General features: G+C 46.4%; 1 protein-coding gene across 1 annotated transcript in view; it reads right to left on the bottom strand.

Annotated features, from left to right (window-relative positions):
- ZNF804A (zinc finger protein 804A) overlaps positions 1 to 22,348 on the bottom strand; it is a 249,640-nt gene that overhangs the window by 137,625 nt on the left and 89,667 nt on the right. The window lies entirely within an intron of this gene.

Raw genomic sequence — 22,348 nt, 5'->3', positions numbered from 1 at the left:
CACTGGTGTGGGTACACTGGATTGCATACCCTCACTGCTGGGAAGCAGCTGGTGTCGCCGGGTTGACGCAAGCCGCCGGACGTTGATAGGTGCTTCAGAGCAGGGAAGCGCACTGTGCCGCCTAAATTACACAATTGGCACAAGCAGGTGGAATACAGACTGAGTCGCCTGGATGGAACAAACGGCAGTGGACAAACACAGCAGAACTGGACTCTGAACTCAACTGATCAACAGGAGACAGGACTAACCGGAAGCACGAGTAACTCTATCACCGGCATGGAGTGAAGGGCTGGCTGGAATTTAACAGAAACAGGGCCCAACCACAGCAAGCCTCCCTTAATGACAGACTAGTGTGCACCTAGGCTGTGCACAGACAGGAGAATAAATTAGTGTGCACCTGATACTGCACACAGACAGGCAGTAATTAGTGCAGTGCCTCAGTAGCAAGGCTGAAAACTGCAAACAATATGATCTGCTTAACTGCAGATCCTAACAGAAGGTCCAGAAAAAAAAGAGGCAGAGCACTATCTAACATTCAACGAAGACAGACCAAACTCCTCCCACCACTGAGACACCCTAACTACCCATAGGCTGACATGACTAAACAATTAACCCTCAACATACCTACACTGGGCCATTATCTATCCTCCAAATCCCTAAAGGTTTACAAACATTCCTGCACATAAAATGCACTCTCTCCTCATGAACAAATCAGTGTTAGGGTTAGTCTGCAGTTAGGGCCAGGGTTAGGGTCAGACTAGGGTTAGATAGTATTGCTGACATTCTCACTGTCGTACATATGGATCATCTTTCAGAGGAAGTAGGCAATGAGAACACAGAGCTATTTAAAGTTATTTAAACAATCTATAGGACCTGAAAGGCTGCTGAGAGGCCTCAAGAGCCCTAAGAGCCAGCTGTGACACACTTACCACAAACACCATGTACTGGATGAGAAGGTATGGGTGCTGACTTTAACCTGAATAATACAGGACACAGTTACTGTGACACCGCAGACTATATAGGGCAAACATCTTCACAGCGCTAAGTGTGTGGCCCTAAAACAACTGCAATGTATTATAATGATCCAAGCAAACTATTTATCATCATTATTGCGTATGGTGGTAAATGTGGCTGTAAGGTGACTCCGCCGGGATGTAGGTTCCCATCCCGGCGGTCGGGACGCGAGCACTCAGAATACTAGCGCCGGAATCCTGACCACCGGCATCCTGGTGGTAAGTATTAGGGTTAGGTTTAGGAACTAGGGTTAGGTTTAGGCTGCAGAGGGGGGGATTAGGATTAGCCTGCGAGGGTGGAGGGTGTTAGGACTAGGCGGCGGGAAAGTGGATTAGGGTTAGGGGGAGGGTTAGGACAGTTACCGTATATACTCGAGTATAAGCCGAGTTTTTCAGCACATTTTTTGTGCTGAAAAAGTACCCCCTCGGCTTATACTCGGAGTTCGGTCAGAGCTACACAGCACAAACACACAGCCGCCGGAGCCGGCAGCTGTGTGTTTGCTGTAATCAGCAGCCGCTGAGAGTACTCTCATCGGCTGCTGCTGCTCCCACTGCGGGAGCCATCTTCCGGCTCCCGCAGTGGGTAATGGGAGACACGTCGTCATGACGACGTCTCTCCCATGCAAAGCGGCCGGAGGAGCGGATAGCGGCGGGACCAGGAGCAGGGGTTTCAGGTAAGTGATTTTTTTTGTGTTCTTATCACATCTCTCTCTACTGGGGGGGGGGACTACAGGGGGCACTACCAGGGGGCGATTACTACAGGGGGCACTACCAGGGGGCGATTACTACAGGGAGCACTACCAGGGGGCGATTACTACAGGGGACACTACCAGGGGGCGATTACTACAGGGGGCACTAAAAGGGGGGATTACCACTGGGGGAACTGCCAGGGGAGGATTACTACAGGGGGCACTACCAGGGGGGATTACTACAGGGGGCACTAAAAGGGGGGATTACCACTGGGGGAACTACCAGGGGAGGATTACTACAGGGGGCACTACCAGGGGGGGATTACTACAGGGGGCACTAAAAGGGGGGATTACCACTGGGGGAACTACCAGGGGAGGATTACTACAGGGGGCACTACCAGGGGGGGATTACTACAGGGGACACTAAAAGGGGGGATTACCACTGGGGGTACTACCAGGGGGGGAATACTACTGGAGGCAATGAAAGGGGGGATTACCACTGGGGACACTACCAGGAGGGATTACTACTGGGGGCACAACCAGGGGGAATTACTACTGGGGGCACTACCAGCTGCTGCCATTTCCCACACTAGGCTTATACTCGAGTCAATAAGTTTTCCCAGTTTTTTTGGGTAAAAGTAGGTACATCGGCTTATATTCGGGTCGGCTTATACTCGAGTATATACGATACCTAATTGGGTCAGGATTCTGACTGTCGGGATGCTGACCCATCGGGATCCCGAACCCAACCCGACTCAGTTCATCCGTAGCACTTCAATAGAGCAAGACTGATGAACAGCGATAAGTGCCTTATACAGTAGAGCACTTGTTTTTGCAGGTAATGGGAGGGACCCCCACTCGCTATACATATTAGATTAAGCAGAGGAGATTAAGTAGAGGTTGTACTTGTCATTTTAGAATGATTGAACCGTTCACTTAAGCTGTCTTTTATAAGCTTTGGTAAATCTTACATTAATTGGATCTTTATATATATCCTGTATTCCTCTTTTAAAAAAAAAAAGCATTTGGGTTGCAAATAGAAGAATATAAATATTTTGCTAAAATAGCATTTAGTGCCATTATTGCAGCTACACTGCGGAAGATAAATATAGCATTTTGAAGTACAGTAATTAGTTGTTTCTCTGCAGTGGTTAATGATTGCTAAATAAAAGCCAGCAAGACAACTTTATGGTGTCAGACTACCTCCTATTTAAGAAGTGGAGCATCTGCTTTGATGTAATTGCTTAAGTAGGAAACACAAAACCAAACAAATTTTCTTTGATGTCTGAAACAGTAGGTAGTATTTATGAATGATATTTACTTTAAACACACATACTAATGTTTTTGGTTACTTGTGAGACTATTTTACATTTACTTTTATTTATTATTTTTAAAGAGCTTGACTGAATGGGAAGAATTTGAAGATTTATAAACCGGAGAAAATTCATACTTGCCCACTCTCCTGGAACAGCCAGGAGACTCCCTAAAATAAGGTGGCACTGCCGGCCACCTGTAAAAGTGGCCCCGCCCCCTGCGACAATGCCAGTAATCTCAGCAATGTGTAGTGGGGACTGGGCCGCGATGATGTGATCACGCCCCTGCTCCGTCCCCAATGCCGTGTCAAGTCCCCAGCCAGAATGTCTGCCAATATGGCTTAATTGAGGATTAGGGAGCAAATGTATTAAAAGGCAAAGAGTCCTATTACCAGTGAAAAGAGCATCGGTTCTAGATTCTGCCACCAAATTTCAATAAACACAAAGTTAGCACTGCCAGATGATATATTACTAAAAAATTAGGGGAGATGTATCAAACCTTCAAGAGAGATAAAGTTTGACAAGTTGCCCATGCAACTAGTTACTAGCTATAATTTATTTAGCGCAGTCTATAAAATGACAGTTGGAAGCCGATTCGTTGCTTTTGGCACCGACTTTACTTTATCACTCTCGAAGTTTGTTGCTTCTACCCCATTATCATTTTTGCCAGTGGCTTCCAAACTCAGGGCCTGATTCAGACCCACACGCAAGCGCTATGTTAGCCACTGCACATGCGCACCCCGGAGCCGGCTCCGACGTGCGCATGCGAGAGACCCTGCTAGCGACGGGCGCTCAGTCGCTCCGGGTCTTGCACCAAAGGGGGTGGCTGTCGATTTTGATCGACAGCTCGCACCATTTTGGAGGCACGGTGTGGGGGTGGCTTCACAAACTGAGGCGTTCCCATGTGAACGCCTGCCGTTTGTGGGCGGCCCCACTGACATCACCAGTGATGTCAGTGGGAGAGCTTCCCGCTCTATTAGAGCCAGAAGCTTTCTGGGGCTTGCGGCCACGAGACACTACCACAAGGGTCTCGTCGCAAGCCCGATGGTCGCGATGGGCTTGACAATCGCGACCATCATCCTGGCCGCTCGCAATAGCTGTGGGTGGTCACCACAGCTATGCGAGTGGTCAGGAGGCCGCTCCATTAAAAAAAAAAAAGAACTGATTCAGAGCGAGCGCTCCTTCAGAGGCACCCTCCCTCAAGGCACCCTTAGTCCAAGTTTTCAGGACATCCATACTTAAGAACAGGTGACTTAATTAGTACCACAGTCAGTTTGATTAAACCATCTATGCATAAGCATTGATATCTTTAAAACCCGGGCTGTTAAAGGTGCCTTGAGAACTGAGAGCCTGATTCAGCAAGGGACGCATGGATGCACCCCTCTGCTGAGAGAATATGCTAATTAATGCATACGCACGGAGACCGCAGCACAGGATGCAGACACCCAGCCCCATACCATGCCGCCCATTTACCTTTACTCACAGCCTGATCAGCACGCAAGATAGCGCAAACATCGGTAACATCGAGAACCATCGGACCTATTAGCATAGCAGTGGTGACCTGGCCTGCCGCAGAAATTTGCCCGCTTCCTGTGTACAGGTTACAGTATGGTTGCGTATGCCGCCGCACTGCCTTAATTATGCACGCCTCTATAACGGCATTAAAAATGCCATTTAGTGAAAGGCTCAGGACTGGCTCGCTGGGTCAAAGTTCGGGCCGGCGCACTCCGCCATCAGGTCCGACAGGAACCCCAACCACTCCATTAGGCATCCCGGACTAATTGCCACCCCTCTGTGAAGTTTTCATCTATAGCCATCAACTGGAAGGCCCACAACAGGCTCCACGGGTAAAAGTTCTGTTCAGTGTACACCTATGGGAGGTCCCAATGGGACCTTAGCCCCCCCAGTATGTCTTCTGGGATCCAATGTTACCACTCTGTGATGTTTTCATCCTAATTATATGATGACATCCAAATCCATCCAGTGGAAAGTCCAGAACAAGCTCCCTGGGTCAAAGTTCTACCTGGCGCACTCAGCCGTGAGGTCCGACTGACTGGGGCCCCAACCACTCCATTAAGCATCCCAGACCCCTCCGTGAAGTTTTCAACCAAATCCATCCAGTGGAAGGTCCAGAACAGGCTACCCTGGTCAAGTTCTGCCCAGCGTACACCAACAGTAGGTCCTACAGGGACTCTAACTCCCCTAAAACCTGGCCGGGATCCAACTGGACCACCTTGCATTGGTTTCATCCCAATCGGTGCAGGGGTGTCTGAATTCATAACCGTACAAACAAACAGACCAATGAATTTTATATATAAGATGTAATTCATGACGTGTGTTGTCTGGCATCTTTGTATGTATTGCCCGGCAACTACTTTCATGGTTTCAATCATACTGGTAATGGAGGCTCAGCTGATGGGGTCTAACTTCAAATAATTCAATATTGCCAGATTCAGAGCCAGAAGATTAAAGACTGGAGCATATGGGAGTGGGCAGCTGGAGCAGGACAGCAAGTAAGAAATTGACTACCAACTCTGGCATATTGCTGGGCATTACTACTGCTGTGTATTCTACTGGAGTTATAGCTAAATCTTTACCACATTACCTATTGCTGTTCAGGGGTGGATTGGCCATAGGCAATATTGGCTTAATGGGGCAGTCTGAGATTTCTTTTTAGAATTTTGTAATCCCCATCTGCTGTAGAGCGGCCTGTTCAGCTGCCCAGGCTCCCTGTACCAGCCTAAAGGAGACGTCCCCAGCACTGTGAATTCCATTTGAGGCAGCTTCCAGGCTCTCTATTATCATCATCACAGAACGCTGGGCGAGGGGGCCCCTATTCTCGCGAGATGAGGTCATATTGCAAGACGTCAGCACATGTCTGTGGCACCCAATAGACCAGACTGGAGAAAAAAGCAATTACTATATTGATTACATTTAAGAAGAGTATGTTGTGATGTAGAGTTGTCTCTTCTTGTTTTTCTGAATTTTTTAGTAGTTCTGTCTATAGGACACACCGTTTACTACTTATTGTTGCCATAGCTTGGTACTGTGTTACACACGGTTGGAGGGGATATTCTTTTCCCATGTCTTTGGCCATAATTTTACGTCATGTTGACCACACGCCCTCTATTGGGTGATTCAACCTTGACTATGCTCGACTTGTATAACTTTTTGGTATTTGCTCCCTTTAACTAATCACTTTCTCCACTATTATTTACTGCCACAATGTGTCCTTGCTCCTGCCCAATACCCATCCTCATCATGCTTGCAATTCCAGACAGAAATGGGGGTAGCGATTCTTATAGTTTGCATATTACTTTTGAATTATTAGACTCTTAGAAGGCAAATTTACTAAAGTTTAATTTGGGTTGTTTGGTGTTTTTTTGCTATATCGTGATTTTGCAAATCAGAGATTTACTAAAGGCAAAACAGTATGATCTGTGCAGAGCTTTGAGGGCCTGATTCGGGTTGGATCGCAAGGCTGCGTTCGCACGCAGCCAACCGATGTTTGCATTCTGCACGTGCATATAAGATAGTGTGTGAACCATGCGTATGCATTCATTAGCATATTTTCACAGCTAACCGTTGCATGCAAACGCAGCCGAGCAATCCGTGCTGAATCAGGCCCTGAATCCACTGCAGACTGCCAGCGGATTCGGGCTTCTGTCAGTAGAGTCTATCGTAAATGGGGAACATGCTGGAAACCGATAAGTATTACCATCGAATCAAAATAGCCAATCGAAACACGCTGCTTTGTAATTTCATTATTTGAGGCTAAAATAATTCCGGAGACGTGCACCGATTTGGTTTAGGAGTCAAACACGATTCTTAGAAAATTTACTCCTATGCTGATAAGTATAATTGATATCTGACTTAATAATACCCTATGCACCTTAGTGAATGTCTTTGCCCCTAACCAAAATCAGCTACACTTGTTATTGAACTCGATTCCCTATTTTCCCAAGTATGATAGGGAGAGGCGATTGTGACTTTAATGTAGTGGTCTCCAATACCCCTGATAGGTCTTACCGTCCTTTCCCTTCTGCCAGTAGTTCTGAACTTCGTCAGTATACAACTTTGATAACCCTTTTTAATTCCTGGAATTTTACAGACCCTACTGCTAAAAAAGAGTAATGTAGTTTACTGGATCTGAATGAACTAGACTGCATGTATGCATCTGTAGAGGCTCATATTTAATATAACGTGGAAGCAACTGTCTGAGTGTGCTATTTACTGGGGAAGCCAAGGAGAAAAAGAGAAGCATGATTTAACATAAGGGTGTTAGGTGTAAGTGTATAGAAATTCAACATATTGGGATGTAGTCACCATCCCAGGGCAGATAATGCTGGCGGACACAATACCGGTGCCGAAATCCGGACAGCAGTCAGAATCCCGGCTCCAGAATCCTGACTGTGAGTATTAGGGTTAGGGCTAAGAACTAGGGGGTTAGGCTGCGGGAGGGGAGGCTTAGGCTACGGTGGGGGCATTTAGGGTTAGGTTGCGGGAGGAGAGGATTAGTGTTAGGCTGTGAGAAAGGTGAGTTAGGGGAAGGGTTAGAATACTTACCAGCATGCGTTGGGATTTCCAACATTGGGATTCCGCTGCCGGGATTCTGTCCGCCAGCATTATCAGCGCCGGGATCGCATATCCAACCCAACATATGGCCTGATTCAGAGCCGAACGCTATTTGCAGACGGTCGCTCTGAGAAAGGGGCTGGCTATTTAAATGAAGTGCTCGCTCTTTGCGGTCTGTTGACGCCTCTAAGTCTGAATGAGCGAAGAAAATCTGCGGCCGCTATTTTGAGAAAAACGCCCCCTGGCCGCTCGCATCATACGTCATCTCCGGTATTTATTAGATTAATCGAATACATCGAAGGGCGTATGAACTGCTCGCTATTCTTGTGGTAGCATTTTCCTAACGCAATCATGCGAGCAGTTCTGGCTAATAGACAACCAAGTGATGTGGTCAATGACGCTGCTTTGTTAATTATGCACTCCCATTAAACGCCCGTTTTGACCGTTTGGCACGCCTGCGTTCGGATTTCCACTCACTCGCTATTTTGCGAGCACATGAATTTCGACCGCACTGACTGGTTCGCCCATGCATATTACGACCCGTACGCATGCACAGTTGTGTGAACATCGCTCGGAACGAACGAGCTTACGCTTACGAGCGGCTCTGAATCAGGCCCAAAGTTTACATTGCAGAACAATATATAATATACTATTGGTAACAGGCTGGTTAAGCATTTATTTCTGTCGCTGCATTTAATCCATTGGCTAAAGCTGCCAATGATTGGCAGCTGCTTTGAAAAACCGACCTTTGGTTATAGAGTTACTAAACGTTGGATTTTCAAAAGCCGCCAATGATCGGTGGCTTTGATCGATGGATTTTGCATGGCAATAGTAATTAAAGCTTATGCAGGCTTGTTTAAGCATTAATTACTATTGCCGCTCAAAGCCACTGATCATTGGCGGATTTGAAAATCCGACGTTTATTAAATCTATAACCAAATATTCATAATATCAGCATCGTCCCCAGCGCTTTACCATTGGACAAATATTATCTTTATTACAGAGGTGATTTAAAAATGGAATTACCCTTTAAATCAGGGGTCTTCAAACTTGGCCCTCCAGTTGCTGTGGAACTACACATCCCAGCATGCACTGCCACCTTTTTGATATAACAGCATGCTAAAACTATGTGCAGTGCATGCTGGGATGTGTAGTTCCACAGCATCTGGAGGGCCAAGTTTGAAGACCCCTGCTTTAAATGATTGCATTAGTTTTCCATCTAGAGATGTGTATAGATCATCTTTACCAGCTCATGTGCTATACATTAAGGGCCTAATTCAGCAGCACTTGCAAGCAGGACGATGTTACCCCACTGCGCATGCGCCGCCTCCGGCATGCGAATGCGCGAGCCCCAGCGAGCTCCGTCGCTCCGGGGCTCACTACAAGACGGGCGGCTGTCGATGTTGATTGACAGCTCGCCCCGTTTTGTAGGCGGGGAGGGGAGCGGTGGCAGCACATACGCAGGCGGTCCCTTAGGAACGACTGTCGTTTGTGGGCGGCCCTACTGACATCACTCGTGATGTCAGTAGTGGACTTCCTGCTCTATTAGAGCAGGAAGTCCACTCGGGCTTGCGGTAGCCGAGACCCTCCCGCAGGGTCTCGACGCAAGCCCAATGGTTGCGATAATCGCGACCATCGCCAGGCCGCTCACACTAGCTGTGGGAGGCCGAAACAACAACAAAAAAAACGCCCTGATTCAGAGCAAGCGCTCGCAAACAGCGAGCACCTTTGAATCAGGCCCTAAGTACATTAAAGTATTTCTTAAAATTGCATTGTATATTATATTTATAAACACATTTGCATACCAAATACCATCAAATATCATTTCAAAGTCAGTTTATTGATTTCCAAAGGTTATGTCTCCAAAGGGATATTGCTGTAGTAGCCAATTCTATGATTTCTTTATTCAGTTACATTTATTCAGTGATATCTATTCCTAGTCAGATGTGCAATGTCGGTTTTGCTGACGAGGTTAGCATGATTTTTTAATCATTTGATAACAGTATCAGCAGTTCATTCCTTCACTTTAACAGCGGCACTGTGGCAAAATAATATATATCTGTCTATGCGGAGCCAGGGGCATGTATGCCTGGTAGTAAATAGGTTTAGCGCGTTAACCCCCTCATGACTGGGGATGATTTGAAGTTAATGACCATCAGAATTTTCACGTTGCAACAATATTATTTTTTTGTTCTCAGTCCCCCCAAACAAATTATATTCCAGACAAAATAATGGCAGAAAATACACATTTTTCTTATTCCCGTGCAGATTCACCTAGCGTTTTTGCGCCATATGCTCGGTGCAACTTAGACCTTCATCTTATTTGCATCGTAGCAACATAGAAAGTAGGGTCACAATGTGCCAGGGACACTAGATTAGTAGTTTTGTCACAAAGTAATTGGTATAAAGTCGCAGATTACGCCTAACGATACGTGGCTTGTGGCAGGACGCGGACTCTCGTATCGGAACTCTGGGCCTGATTCAGAGCCGAATGCTCTGACCAGAGCGCTCGCTCTGAATCAGGGCCCTCCTCCATGAAAATGGAGCGTCCTCCTGGACGCTTGCATAGCTGTGGATGACCACCCACAGCTTATGTGAGCGTCCATGATGATGGTCGCGATGGTCAAGACCATCGCGACCATCGGGCTTGCGACGGAGACCCTGCGGTAGGGTCTCGCTCCAGCAAGACCTGGAGTGATTTTGGCTCTATCAGAGCCAAAATCACTCTCACTGACATCATTACTGATGTCAGTGGGACCGGACTCAGACGGTAGGCGTTCCCATGGGAACGCCTCCGTCTGGCAGCCACGCCCCCGGCACGCCCACCAAAGGGGGCGTGCTGTCAGTCACCATCGACAGCACGCCCCCTTTTGTGCGAGACCCCGAGCGACGTATTCCTCGTCGCTCGCCGGGTCTCGCGCATGCGCACGACGGAGCTCCCTCCGTCGTGCGCATGCGCATTCGTCAAACATCGACCCGCTTGTGTTTTGCCTTTTTTATCCAGATTTGTAACTCAGTCGCAAACACAAATGCCTGTACTGTCAGCCCCTGTAGTCAGTGTACTCTTGCACTGTACTTGTACATTGTACGCTTGGAGCGGCTAAATCACAAAGTCCATGGATCGCCAAATGGAACTAGCTAATGTGGCTTGAGCAAAGATGAATGTGGACACATCTGTAGTTATATTTATGCCCCTAGTGTACAGTAGCTCCAAAAACTTATATAGTAATATCCTGTTCTATGTACTTTATTCTAGGTCTGACTTAGTTATAGGGACAGAGACTTCACATCATTATTTGTTTTTAACTTTAGTTTACTTCCAACAGTGCCATAACAGGGCTTTTCCACGCCCTGAGCGGCCACACCCTATGAGCACATGATGTCGTGTGGGGGCGGGGATTTGCGGCAGCGCAGGGATTTACGGCACTATAAGGGACAGAGGGCCTGATTCAGAGCCGCTCGAAAAAAGCGAGCGCTCGCTCTGAATCAGGGCGGCCGCATGTTTTTTTTTGTTCGGCCTCCTGGCCGCTCACTATAAGCTGTGGGTGAACACCCACAGCCTTAGCGAGTGGCCAGATGATGGTCGCGACCATCGGGCTTGCGACAAGACAGAGGGTGCCGTCAAGGGTTCCGGAAATCATAGTATGATGGCCGCCTGTTAGTTTTATCTTGGTTTGTTTGCTCTATGTTCTAAATAAGTTACGGATCTGAGATCTATTTCTACATTTCATGCTCCCTCAAGCTGCCCAGATTGCCTCCCCTCTGGCCCTCCCTCTTCTGTGATCATCTTCTGTCACCTCCCCTTTCCTGCCAGATTGATTATATTCTCTTCTCACCTCTTTAATTCCCTCCCCTCTCTACCCTGTTATTGACTCTTTGCCCCTGTCCACTCCTTTCTTATTGGCTTCTGTCACTACCCATCTCTGATCGACTCTTTGCCCCTCCCATTTCTGATTGACTTCTGTCACTACCTATCTCCTCTCCTTTTCTTATTGGCCTCTGTCACCTCCCCTCTCTGATAGGCACTTTCATCTCCCTTCTCCTCTTTGATACCCTCCCTCCTTCTCTTCTCATTCTGTGCTTCAATGGACTTAAAAGTGACACATCTGAGGTAAAATCCTAAAATTCCATTATAAGGTATGAGTTTAAAAAAAGTCACTGCTTTACTATTTAAAGTAATGAGGTGTTCCCAGGCTCCCCTCTGGCCTGGGAACACCTCATTACACACATTCTCCGGGCGCCATGGTTCCATGCTACTCCTCTGGTTGTGGGTGATATTGTTGGTGTATGGATGAATGATATCATTCAACCAACACACCGGGAATTTCAAGGGGGATCGTTCAGCGATATCAATCGATGAACAGATCGTCCCGTGTGTATGCAGCATTGGGCAGTGTGCACAGCGGCGCATTAGTGCTGCGGCCGGTGGCGTCTCTTTAAAGAGTCCGTCAGCCGCGGCACTCACATAAAAACGCAGACGCACTACGGCAAAAATACGTAGTCATGGCTGCATAAGCATGACCTCTGAATCAGGCCCAGAGTCCTATATGAGTAACACTGTGTATTGCAGTGGACTATTTTCTATTCCTATTTCTGTCACTCTTCTCAGTCACGAGGGCCTATATATTAACAAGAGGTGATAACGATGAGCAACACTTGGCGGCCTCGGCAACACTGGAATAGAGTGGTAACCAGTGGCGGCTCCAGAGGTGAGGCTGCAGAACAGTCCAAGGGGTCTATGTATTAAGCAGTGATAAGTGACAGTGTGAAAAGTGATAAGTCTGTGATAAGTGCCAGCCAATCAGCTCCCAACTGTAATTTTTCAAACACAGCCTGTGAGATGACAGTTGGAAGCTGATTGGCTGGCACTTATCACAGACTTATCACTTTTCACTCTGTCACTTATCACTGCTTAGTACATAGATCCCCAAGATTCAAATAGGGGAGCCACACCAACTGTCATTTCACACGCTGCCAAACATCACCTGTCAGTTGGTGTGGCTCCCCTATTTGAATTTTGGACTGCGCTGCAGCCCCACCTCTGGAGCCGCCATAGGTGGTAAGGGTTAATTTACGCCTCTCAGGGTCCATGCGGCACCACTGTAAACGCACAGACGTAGGCAGTCTGCTCCACTTAGCAAAAAAAAATAAAAAAATCGAAAAATAGTTAAAAATACATTTAAAACCAATTAGACAATTGTTGACCAGTGAAAAATATTTTTATACTGTATTAACATAATGATAAAAAAATTTTTTCCATTTATCTTCTTACAGGTTATATGGCCAGGATTCTTCTCATCACTGGTGAGTTACCATGGTTGATCCACAACTCCCTCCCCCCAAAAAAATATAAAAGCAATGCAATGTACTCTGTACTCTGACCGCGGTTTTCATCACCTTCGTTTTCATGTATGTTGGGCACAGTGTTATTGAGACTTGTGATAGGTATACAATGGAAAAATAAAATCTACAAACTTTCCAAAATAAGCTTTATTTAAATGAAACCCAACCATCACTGGTCCTGGCTCTATGCAGCATTCGGCACTATTCTACTTTGTCGCCATCTTCCACCAATCTACCCATTCTTTCCAACAGCCACCTGGATGACCGGGAAGGACACTGCGACCATACTAGGTTATTCCGGGTGTTTTGGTTGTGAAAGGTTCAGCGGACATGCTTCATAAACAGAAATGTGGTCATGTAAGGAAGGCTCTTTCAGAAATATGTTAAAGAGAAGGAGTTAGAAGTACAGTAAAGGATTAATCTAAAGATGATGTAGGAGTCTTCTTGCTGTCCCATGTGTTTGGTGCCTCCTCAGTTGGTTAGATTGTCAGTTGCAGGACTAAGGTGCTGTGGCCAGTTTATGGTTGTTATACAGTGTCTTCCTCAGGTAACTTGAAATTGGATTGGTTATAAGTGAGGGGGAGGGGGGTTGGGGATGTATCAAAGTTTAGAGAAATATAAAGTTTTCCAGAGAGATAGATTAACAGATGGGACTACAGCTCTCGGCCCCCACATAAATATCCGAACATCATTATAACAGCATGATGACGATCAGCCACCCAGCTGGCTACATGGTTGTTTACAAATCATAAGTATTACATTTGTATTTCTACTTTTACATTTTAATGGAAACAGGTAGTGTAGGGGGTGTACACATGGCACTGGCCACACCCACACAGAACTGGCCACACCCATGCAGCACTGGCCACAGATCCACTTCTCACAATAGGGTGTTGGTCATTTTCAGGCCCAGGTCCATAATCCAGCCCTGCTTGTCCATAGCAACTGATCAGCGTCTGTCATTATATACCTTGTGCTGGATAAATGACAGCTAGAGGCTGATTGGTTGCTATTGGTAACTTCTCCACTTTATCTGTTTCGAAGGTTTGATACATCTCCCCTAATAGGGATAAGGTTGCAAATGATATTAAAATTGATCCATTTAAGACATAGGCCCACTTTGTGCAGCTTTTTCCCCAAAAAATGTGCAGCATAATAGACTCAAAGGCCGGTATCCAATAAGCCGCTGTAAAGTACCTCGCCAGGGGCTATCCAATTAGGCCCGATGCCGGCACTTATCGGGGATTTTGTCTCACCCACCTCAGGCAGGCGAAACCAAATTCGTGATAAGAACCCATTTTTCTCCCGATTGTGGCAGTGAAAATACATATGTCCACGACTTTTCGTGGATCCTATGTGTTTTCGTGACAAAAACAGAAATTTTTTGGATGTAAAAAACGGGGTTTCATTGGATACCACGAATAAAAAAATTGTCGAAAAGACCCGAAACTCGGCGAAAAAAAACGTTTTCTGCGTGCAAAAAATTTTCGCTGCTAATTGCATACCGGCCAAAGGGTCCCCTATCCTATCAATGATTAAACACACAATGGGAATGATTCAGAGATAGACGCAAAGCCGATGTTTATGCAGACGAGCGATTATCGGGAATCTATGCATGCGTCTGGGTCACTCTGCACAGTACCAGTGTTGCTCGCAGCCAATGAAGTGTAATGTGCCTGACTTCACACAATGCCTGGCCAAACTGAATGGGTAGTTTGTTACTCGGAGTGACTGTCCTGCTTTCATAGGGTGCTGTAAGGTATACAATCGGGAAACCGGCTGCCTTAATACCGACAGCCGGCTTCCCGACTGTCATATCCCGGCGAGGGTGAAATGCCGGGCGTCTAGATGTAGACGCCTGACATTTCCCCGACGCCGGGAGACAGGCGCCCGGCATCCCGATCGAAGGGATGCCGTGCGCCGCGAGCGGACAGCCGCGCGGGGGGAGTGTTAGGTTTAGGGCACCCGGGGGGGGCTTAGGGTTAGGCACCCCCCCGGGCAGGTTAGGCCAGGGGGAGGGAGGGTTAGGCACCCCAGGGGGGGGACTTAAGGTTAGACACCCCCCTGGTGGACTTAGTTTTAGGCAGCGGGGAAGGGGGGGTTAGGGTTGGCACTTAGAGGGGGGATTAGAGTTAGGCACTTGGGGGGGGGAGGTTAGAGTTAGGCACCCCTAATGAGGGTTAGGTTGGTTAGGTTAGTTTATACTTACCTTAGCGACGACCGGGATTTCCAGCGCTGTCGGGCTTCCGCTGCCGGGAACTCTGCTCATCTGTCGGCCAGGCACTGCCATGCGGCTGGCGGTATTTCATACCGATTCCTGCTGTAAGGGGTTATGATGACCATAAACAGATATACGGAAATCCCCCATAAGGTTCATATCTATTTTTATAGTATAAGTTCTGGCCACTGCACTAATTATAGGACCAATTTGCCAAGATCACTGACAGTATTTTCACATAAGAGACTTTAATAATTTGTGCCAGAAATAATGTTACATTGCATTGATTGCAATAAATATTTTGCATCAAGTTTAGTTTCCTAATTGGGAAGCTGGAATGTGAACTATGCACATTTTTATTATTTATTTTTTAATAGGGCATTTTATTTTGTCCATTCATCTTGTGCCATGAAGAGCAACAATAATTAGCTCTCCAGTGTATGCTATATAAATATCTACCCTTAGCAATGTATTATGCTAATGCACATTGCCGATAACCATGAAAATGCATCAAACTTGTTAGGAGGTTTATTTTTTTTCATTTAAGCTTAATTACAAATACAAACACATTTCTTCTAATAGCAAATGTTTCCTTCGTATTTATGCCATTGATTATTTAATGCGACTTGAGCATAATTTTGTTTTTTTTTAAAATGCAGTTTTTGTGAGTTAAGCAAGAAATAAAATATTTGAATCGATTTATATTGATCTAAAATCGATCATCGGTGTTGTGTTTATTAGGATTAGTTTTTAAGTATTAGTAAATGGGTGATTTAGCCCCGAAACATATCATTGCTTGAATTTCATTGATTGTAAACCGACATTTAGGAAAAATATCCCATTATGTCTCTTACATACTCGAAGATTATGACCGACAGATAACTATTATATAGAGTATGCACTGAAAATACAGAATACTTACACAGCATACTCATATACATAGGCAGGTTTGTTACCTTCTTATGGATGTACTACTTAAATGAGAAGACTTTTCTGGGGCTCTCTTACTTATAAGTTGTATAGTAAAACATAACTTTTACTGCATTAAACTTAAAGGGTATGTACTGAGGGAATCAATATGAGTTACCGCTGGTTGCATGGAAGCCCGCCACAGGCCCGCCTGTGGCAAGCCCGGGTAACAGGGGGTGTGGCCTAATCGCTGGAGGCGTGGCCACGCCCCCTTCCCGAAACAAAAAAAGTTGTGCTGACCGCTGGGGGGGGGGGTTTGCTCAAAGCCAGGGGGGGCGCGATCAGTGTGATTGCTTACCCCCCACAGGCATAGGAGACTGCTGTGGCTGCTGTGAGGGAGGGGGGGGGTGGAGGGCCCCTCAGGAAGCCCGGGAAAGCTGTACCCGCCCCCCCCTCTCTGCGCCCTTGGCCCGGCAGCGGTGAAGATCCCGAAGCTACCAAAGGTAAGTATTAACTAACCTTTTTTTACCCCCTAACCCTAACAGTCCTTTAGAGGTGCCCAACCCACTAATTCATCCCCAAATGTCTAACCCTAACCCCCTTCTAAGTTCCTAAACCTAACCCCCATTCCCCGCAGCCTAAACCAAAGTTTCCCGGGGGGATGTCTAACCTTAACCTCCCCGCAGGCGTGCCTAACCCTGCCCCCCCTTCCCCTAGCCTAACCCTAACCTCCCGGGGGGGGTGCCTAACCCTAAGTCCTCCCCGGGAGCCCATAACCTAACCCTCCCCCCTGTGGCTGCCCGTGCCTGGCACCTGGCTTACCTTCAATCGGTAAGCCGGGTGTCGGGCTCCCGGCGTAGGTCTAATGACAGGCGTCGGGATTTCGACACCTGTCATTTGTACCTTGCCTTGATTAGATAGTCGGGAAGCCAGCGCTCGGCATTGCGACCGTCGGCTTCCTGACTGCATGCTGTACTGAGGGCCTGATTCTGTAAGTTTCGGAATTGCAAAGCTGCATTCAGGCTATAGATATATGATGTATGCACTCAGGCTATAGATATATGATGTATACACTCAGGCTATAGATGTATGATGTATGTACTCAGGCTATAGATATATGATGTATGAACATAGGCTATAGATATATGATGTATGCACTCAGGCTATAGATATATAATGTATGCACGCAGGCTATAGCTATAGTATATGATGTATGCTTTCAGGCAGCTTTGCAATTGCGATCTTTGCAGATGTGGTAATGCAGCAGGAGGCATCACGTCCCCTGTACATTACTAATCCGAGCTGTGTTGTTCAACGCAGCATCGGTTAATCTGCATACCATCAGCCGGCTGCGGTGACCCATAGGGTCCCACAGCCGGCCGCCGCAGTTTACAGGAAAAGGCCAGGAAATCTCCGTTACCTGACGGAGATCCTGACCTCTCCCCCCTCCTCCCCCCAACACCAGCGACACGCCTCCGTTTCGGGTAACGGAGGCTGTTCCCGGCCCCAAACGGCAGCAGACTGTCAATCACTGACAGTCTGCTGCCAGTTTACAAGTGAACTCACAGACCCGTTCTGCAAATGCGCAGACCGGGTCTGGCGTCTACGCAGATTCCCAAACATCTACTGCTGAATCAGGCCCTGAGTATCTATATAGACAAACACAACACATATAAATACATATAGTCATTATGGGCTAGGTCCAGAGTTGCAGGCAATGATGATGTTCGCAGGGTTGAGCCAAGCGGTATTGCAACATCTACAGATTTTCAATGTGGGTGTCTCAGTCCTTGCACACTCATACACACGGATGTATCAGTACGGAAGGGCTTAGTATAGCCCTCTCCAATACCAACTTGTAATGTGAAAGTTGGTTTTACGATCTTTCTATATATACACCAAGGTGCAGAATCACACCTTGAATCCTTCTTCTGTGTATACACAGTTATTGGCTGGATCCCACATGTGCAGTACTGGTCCTGCATGTTTGCACGCAGAGCAGCAGCAGACTGTCAGTGATTGACAGTCTACTGCCGTTTTTTTTTTGGGGGGGGGGGGGTGGGGGCGACGGCTCAAGTTTCCTGAAACAGAGGTGTGTTGCCGCCGTTGGGGGAGAGGGAAGAAGCCAGGATCTCCGTCGGCTGACGGAGGCCGGCTTGTGTGACCCCATGGGTCACTTAGCCGCCCAATGTTCTTGCAGGTTATCCGATGCTGTGTTGTACAATGCAGCTCGTAGAAGTAATGCAGCAGGAGGCGTGACGCTTCCTGCTGCATTACCATAATTGCAAGGACAAAATTGCTTGCACGCGGCTTTTTCAATTCCGTCCTAAGCTGAATCAGGCCCTCTGCGTGCAGTCTCCTGCAGTACAATTGTCTCATTGTGCCTTTACTGAAACAAAACCTATATTCACTTGTTAATCCCTCTTTATTTCAGCCTAGATTAATGCCCACCCTCCCCTCCATCTTATAGTGCATACCCACGGTCAGATTTGATGAACGATTGAATGATTTTTACAACGATTTGAACGATTTCATCAACGATGAGCGATGAAGGATTTCTGACAGTATTAAAATGAATGAAATTGTCAAAATCTGACTGCAAACACAGTAAATGTCAGAGATCGTTATCTGGCATGCGAGAACGCCCATCGTTGGTCGAGGCATGCCCTACATGTCAAATATATGAACGATTTTTACAATCGTTATCGTTCATATCTGATAAGAAATTTGACCGTGTGTATGCACCATTACACACAGACAAACTTTCTGACCCCATTTTGAATACAGCTAATAAACTTATCAGGGGTCTTCAACCTTGGCCCTCCAGCTGCTGAGGAACTACACATCCCAGCATGCACTGCCACCTTTTTGATATAACAGCATACTAAAACGGTGTCAGGGCATCCTGTAGTTCCACAGCAGCTGGAGGGCCAAAGGTTGAAGACACTTGACTTAAGTTAACTAAAATGAACACGTGAGACATAAATTGGAGGGAAAAAGGTCAGACTTATTTATATATATTATTTAGAACCTGATTGGTGGCAAAGAATCAACACCCGGCTGTTAGTACCGTTGCTTGACCAAACAAAGCTTCAAACAAGCATTGGATGGGCGCAAACTGTCCCCAATACAAGGCCAACAAAGTACACAACAGAAGTGTCGTAAAACCCAACACTTCTGTTCTCGTTCCTGCACAATATTTAAAAGGCAATGCTTTTACTAGCTGTGTCTTGCTACTAAAAGCACTGCCCTTTTATATATCGGGTAGAAACACGAACAGAAGTGTCGGGTTTTACAACCCGATACTTTGTAAATAAACCACAAGGTATCTGTCTCCCTTCCCAATGAGAGCACATCAAACATCTGCAGCACGATGGCCACCGAAGTGCCATTGTTTCCCACCAAAAGCAAATCACCTCACACTGGGCGGGATGTACTAAAGCCTGATATGTGGTCAAAACTCGGGAAACCCCCATTTTCTGAGTTTTGGACGCATTTCCATACGTACCTAGCTCCTGAATGTGATACATTCCAAAGCTTGAAACCGGTGGGTGACACCATCTTTCGATGGCTTTACCCAATAGAAGCCTATAGGCTTCTTTTCACGCTTCCCCCTGAGAGGGTAGAAGGAGTTCTAGGTCATAAACTCAGAAGTCCCTCTATCGCAAGGACAGCTCTCACCGGGAGAGCTGTCCTTTGCGAATTTCTAGGTACATACCGTCGATATTATGGAGGATATGTATCCGATACTTGGCGGAATGTACAGCTACATTCTGCCCAATAAGTGAAGAGAAGGTGTAACTTGTCAAGGAAAAAAGAGGCCTGAGATGTGGTGACCTACAACTAGAAAACCTTCCCCCCAACCTTACTCCATCTACCAAACATCCTATAGGACCAAGCAACTGTCTAGGTCTCATCACCAGACATGTACAGTAGATGTGTCCTCATGACAACCAGTCTCTGCCCAGGAAGCTCACCCCATTGGCCATGTTGATTATGCAGCTGGAGAATAAAGACACATTGTGTACCAGCTCCTACATCCTGTCGTTTCTACACCGATTCAAACTAATCTACGAGATCACCTGACCCACCATATAAAACTACATTAGTGCCACAATCTGCCCCAGTCTTAAGGTTTAAGCTCCACCAGGCTTATAAAAAGCTTCCTGTTATTCCGATAATAAGTTAAAGTGCACCGCTGAACGCAGATTCTCGATGTTTGGGATGTTTCTGCGCCTGTGCAGAACGGGTCTGTGAGTTCGCTTGTAAACTGGCAGCAGACTGTCAGTGATTGACAGTCTGCTCCTGTTTGTGGGCAGGGAGGGGGCGGCGAAAGCCTCCGTTACCAAAAACAGAGGCGTGTTGCCACCGTTGTGGGGGGGGGTGGGGATGGGGGGAGAGGCCAGGATCTCCGTCGGGTGATTTCCTGGCCTTTATTTGTTTTTTTAATTAAATTTGCAAAAATCTCAAAAAAACTTTTTACACGTTGTCATTATGGTGTATTGTGTGTAGAATTTTGAGGTAAAAAATGAATTTATTCCGTTTTGGAATAAGGCTGTAACATAACAAAATGTGGAAAAAGTGAAGCGCTGTGAATACTTTCCGGATGCACTGTACAAGTACTTAATGAAGGATAAGGATATGTAAACGTCCTATTTTTCAGGATCCAGCAGAGATACCCACCCAATTTGGATATTGCAACAATGCAATAGATATACAATACAATGGATATACTGGATTACAGCCTCTAGTAGTGGAATAACGGTTGACGGCACTTCCCCTGGATAAGCGGCGAGTTTGTCGTAACCGCAAGGGTCAACCTCACTGTCATCCTCAAGGAAGGGCCAAGGGAGGGGAAGTGGTACCGCTCAGCTAAATGGCGCAGGGGCAGGATGGTATTTCCCACCCCAGTTATAAATTTAATAAGTTGAATATCAGCAGGGGGCTGTAGCCCAAGGGTAAGCACTGCTTTTGTCACCACCTGTAATTACCAATTCGATCAATAAATTTGGCTTGACCTCCTTAAACAGCAATTCAGTTATCTGAGCCTTCATTTCATGCAGAGTGTTGGTAATAAGCTTAGGTGATGACAGAATAAAACCAATGGACGTCTTAGTGTCTGGGTTCAGCACACTGGGTGTTATTGTATTTGTCCAGTTGGAAGACAATGCACTTGGCAAGAGTGTATAATGGTGTTAAGTGTGTTGCGCAGTATGTTGGCGCTATTGGCGGTTAGTCCACATGTGGGACTGCTTAACCAGGTGTTAGGATTATTTGACCAGGTAGAAACAACATGTAGCATAAAGACATAGGGATAACCATATACAATACTGATACTGGTGCAACCTGGAGCATAAGCAGCAGCCCACCGTGCACACTCCCCATCCCACCCAGCATCCCACCCACTGCTTACAGCCCATCTCTGTCCCTAAAACCTACTCTATGGTGTGATTCCTCCAGGAAGTCACAGGTGCTCATCCTGGCATTTTTCTTACACCTCCGCTGCCCACTGTGTCCACAATGGCCAGCACCAGCGCCCTCTGCAAACAGAGCCAGCCCCAGGTGGTGTTAATAAAATGCCAGGCAGAGCACCCATTAAAAAGACTTCGGAACATGGTGCAGACGCCATGTTCCTGGAGACCTAAGCATGTAAAGTGCACCCTGGCACAGGCAGTGCAGGAGTCTACGGTGCCATGTGAGAGGAGGGGGCTCCATGGGAGATTGCACACTGGACCCCTCCTCTCTTAAACTGCAAAAATGCCGAAAGAGCTATTACCATTTGATACATTTACCCCTAAGGTATCGGTTAGTAATAATAATATTAATAATCCATGCTCACTGCAGGGGACGCTTTTTAGTTTTCATTTTTCACCAGGCAAGCCGTCTAACACACAGCAAGTCAAAGGGTCTAAGCTGCAAACTGTTCATCTCGCAAATGTAACACCACTGAGGCTTTGACAAGTGTAAAAATTCTAAAAGACCGGAGTGTGAAAAGAAGAGTGGAAAATGTATCAAACATTTGCAACTAAAAATAAAAATCATAATTACAAATGTGCATTTTCTACTCGCGTATTCATTTATTGCCTTTTTATTTTATTTTACATTCCATCATTATTTTATTCTTCATCAATTAAATAAAATCCCATTAAGGTTAATTTGACATCTAGAAAAAAAATATATATATAAGCTTGAAATTCATTTTTCTCACATGTATTTCACTTAATGTCCCATGGATATTTGTTCCCATTGCCTACAGTACAGTGATAAAGCAAAGCTCTATATTTATGT

The sequence above is a fragment of the Taudactylus pleione genome, unplaced genomic scaffold, assembly GCF_031769625.1.
Source record: "Taudactylus pleione unplaced genomic scaffold, aTauple2 ptg000188l, whole genome shotgun sequence".
Taxonomy (NCBI): domain Eukaryota; kingdom Metazoa; phylum Chordata; class Amphibia; order Anura; family Myobatrachidae; genus Taudactylus; species Taudactylus pleione.
Note: the sequence above shows the minus strand (reverse complement) of the source record. Positions and strands in the feature narration are given on the sequence as shown.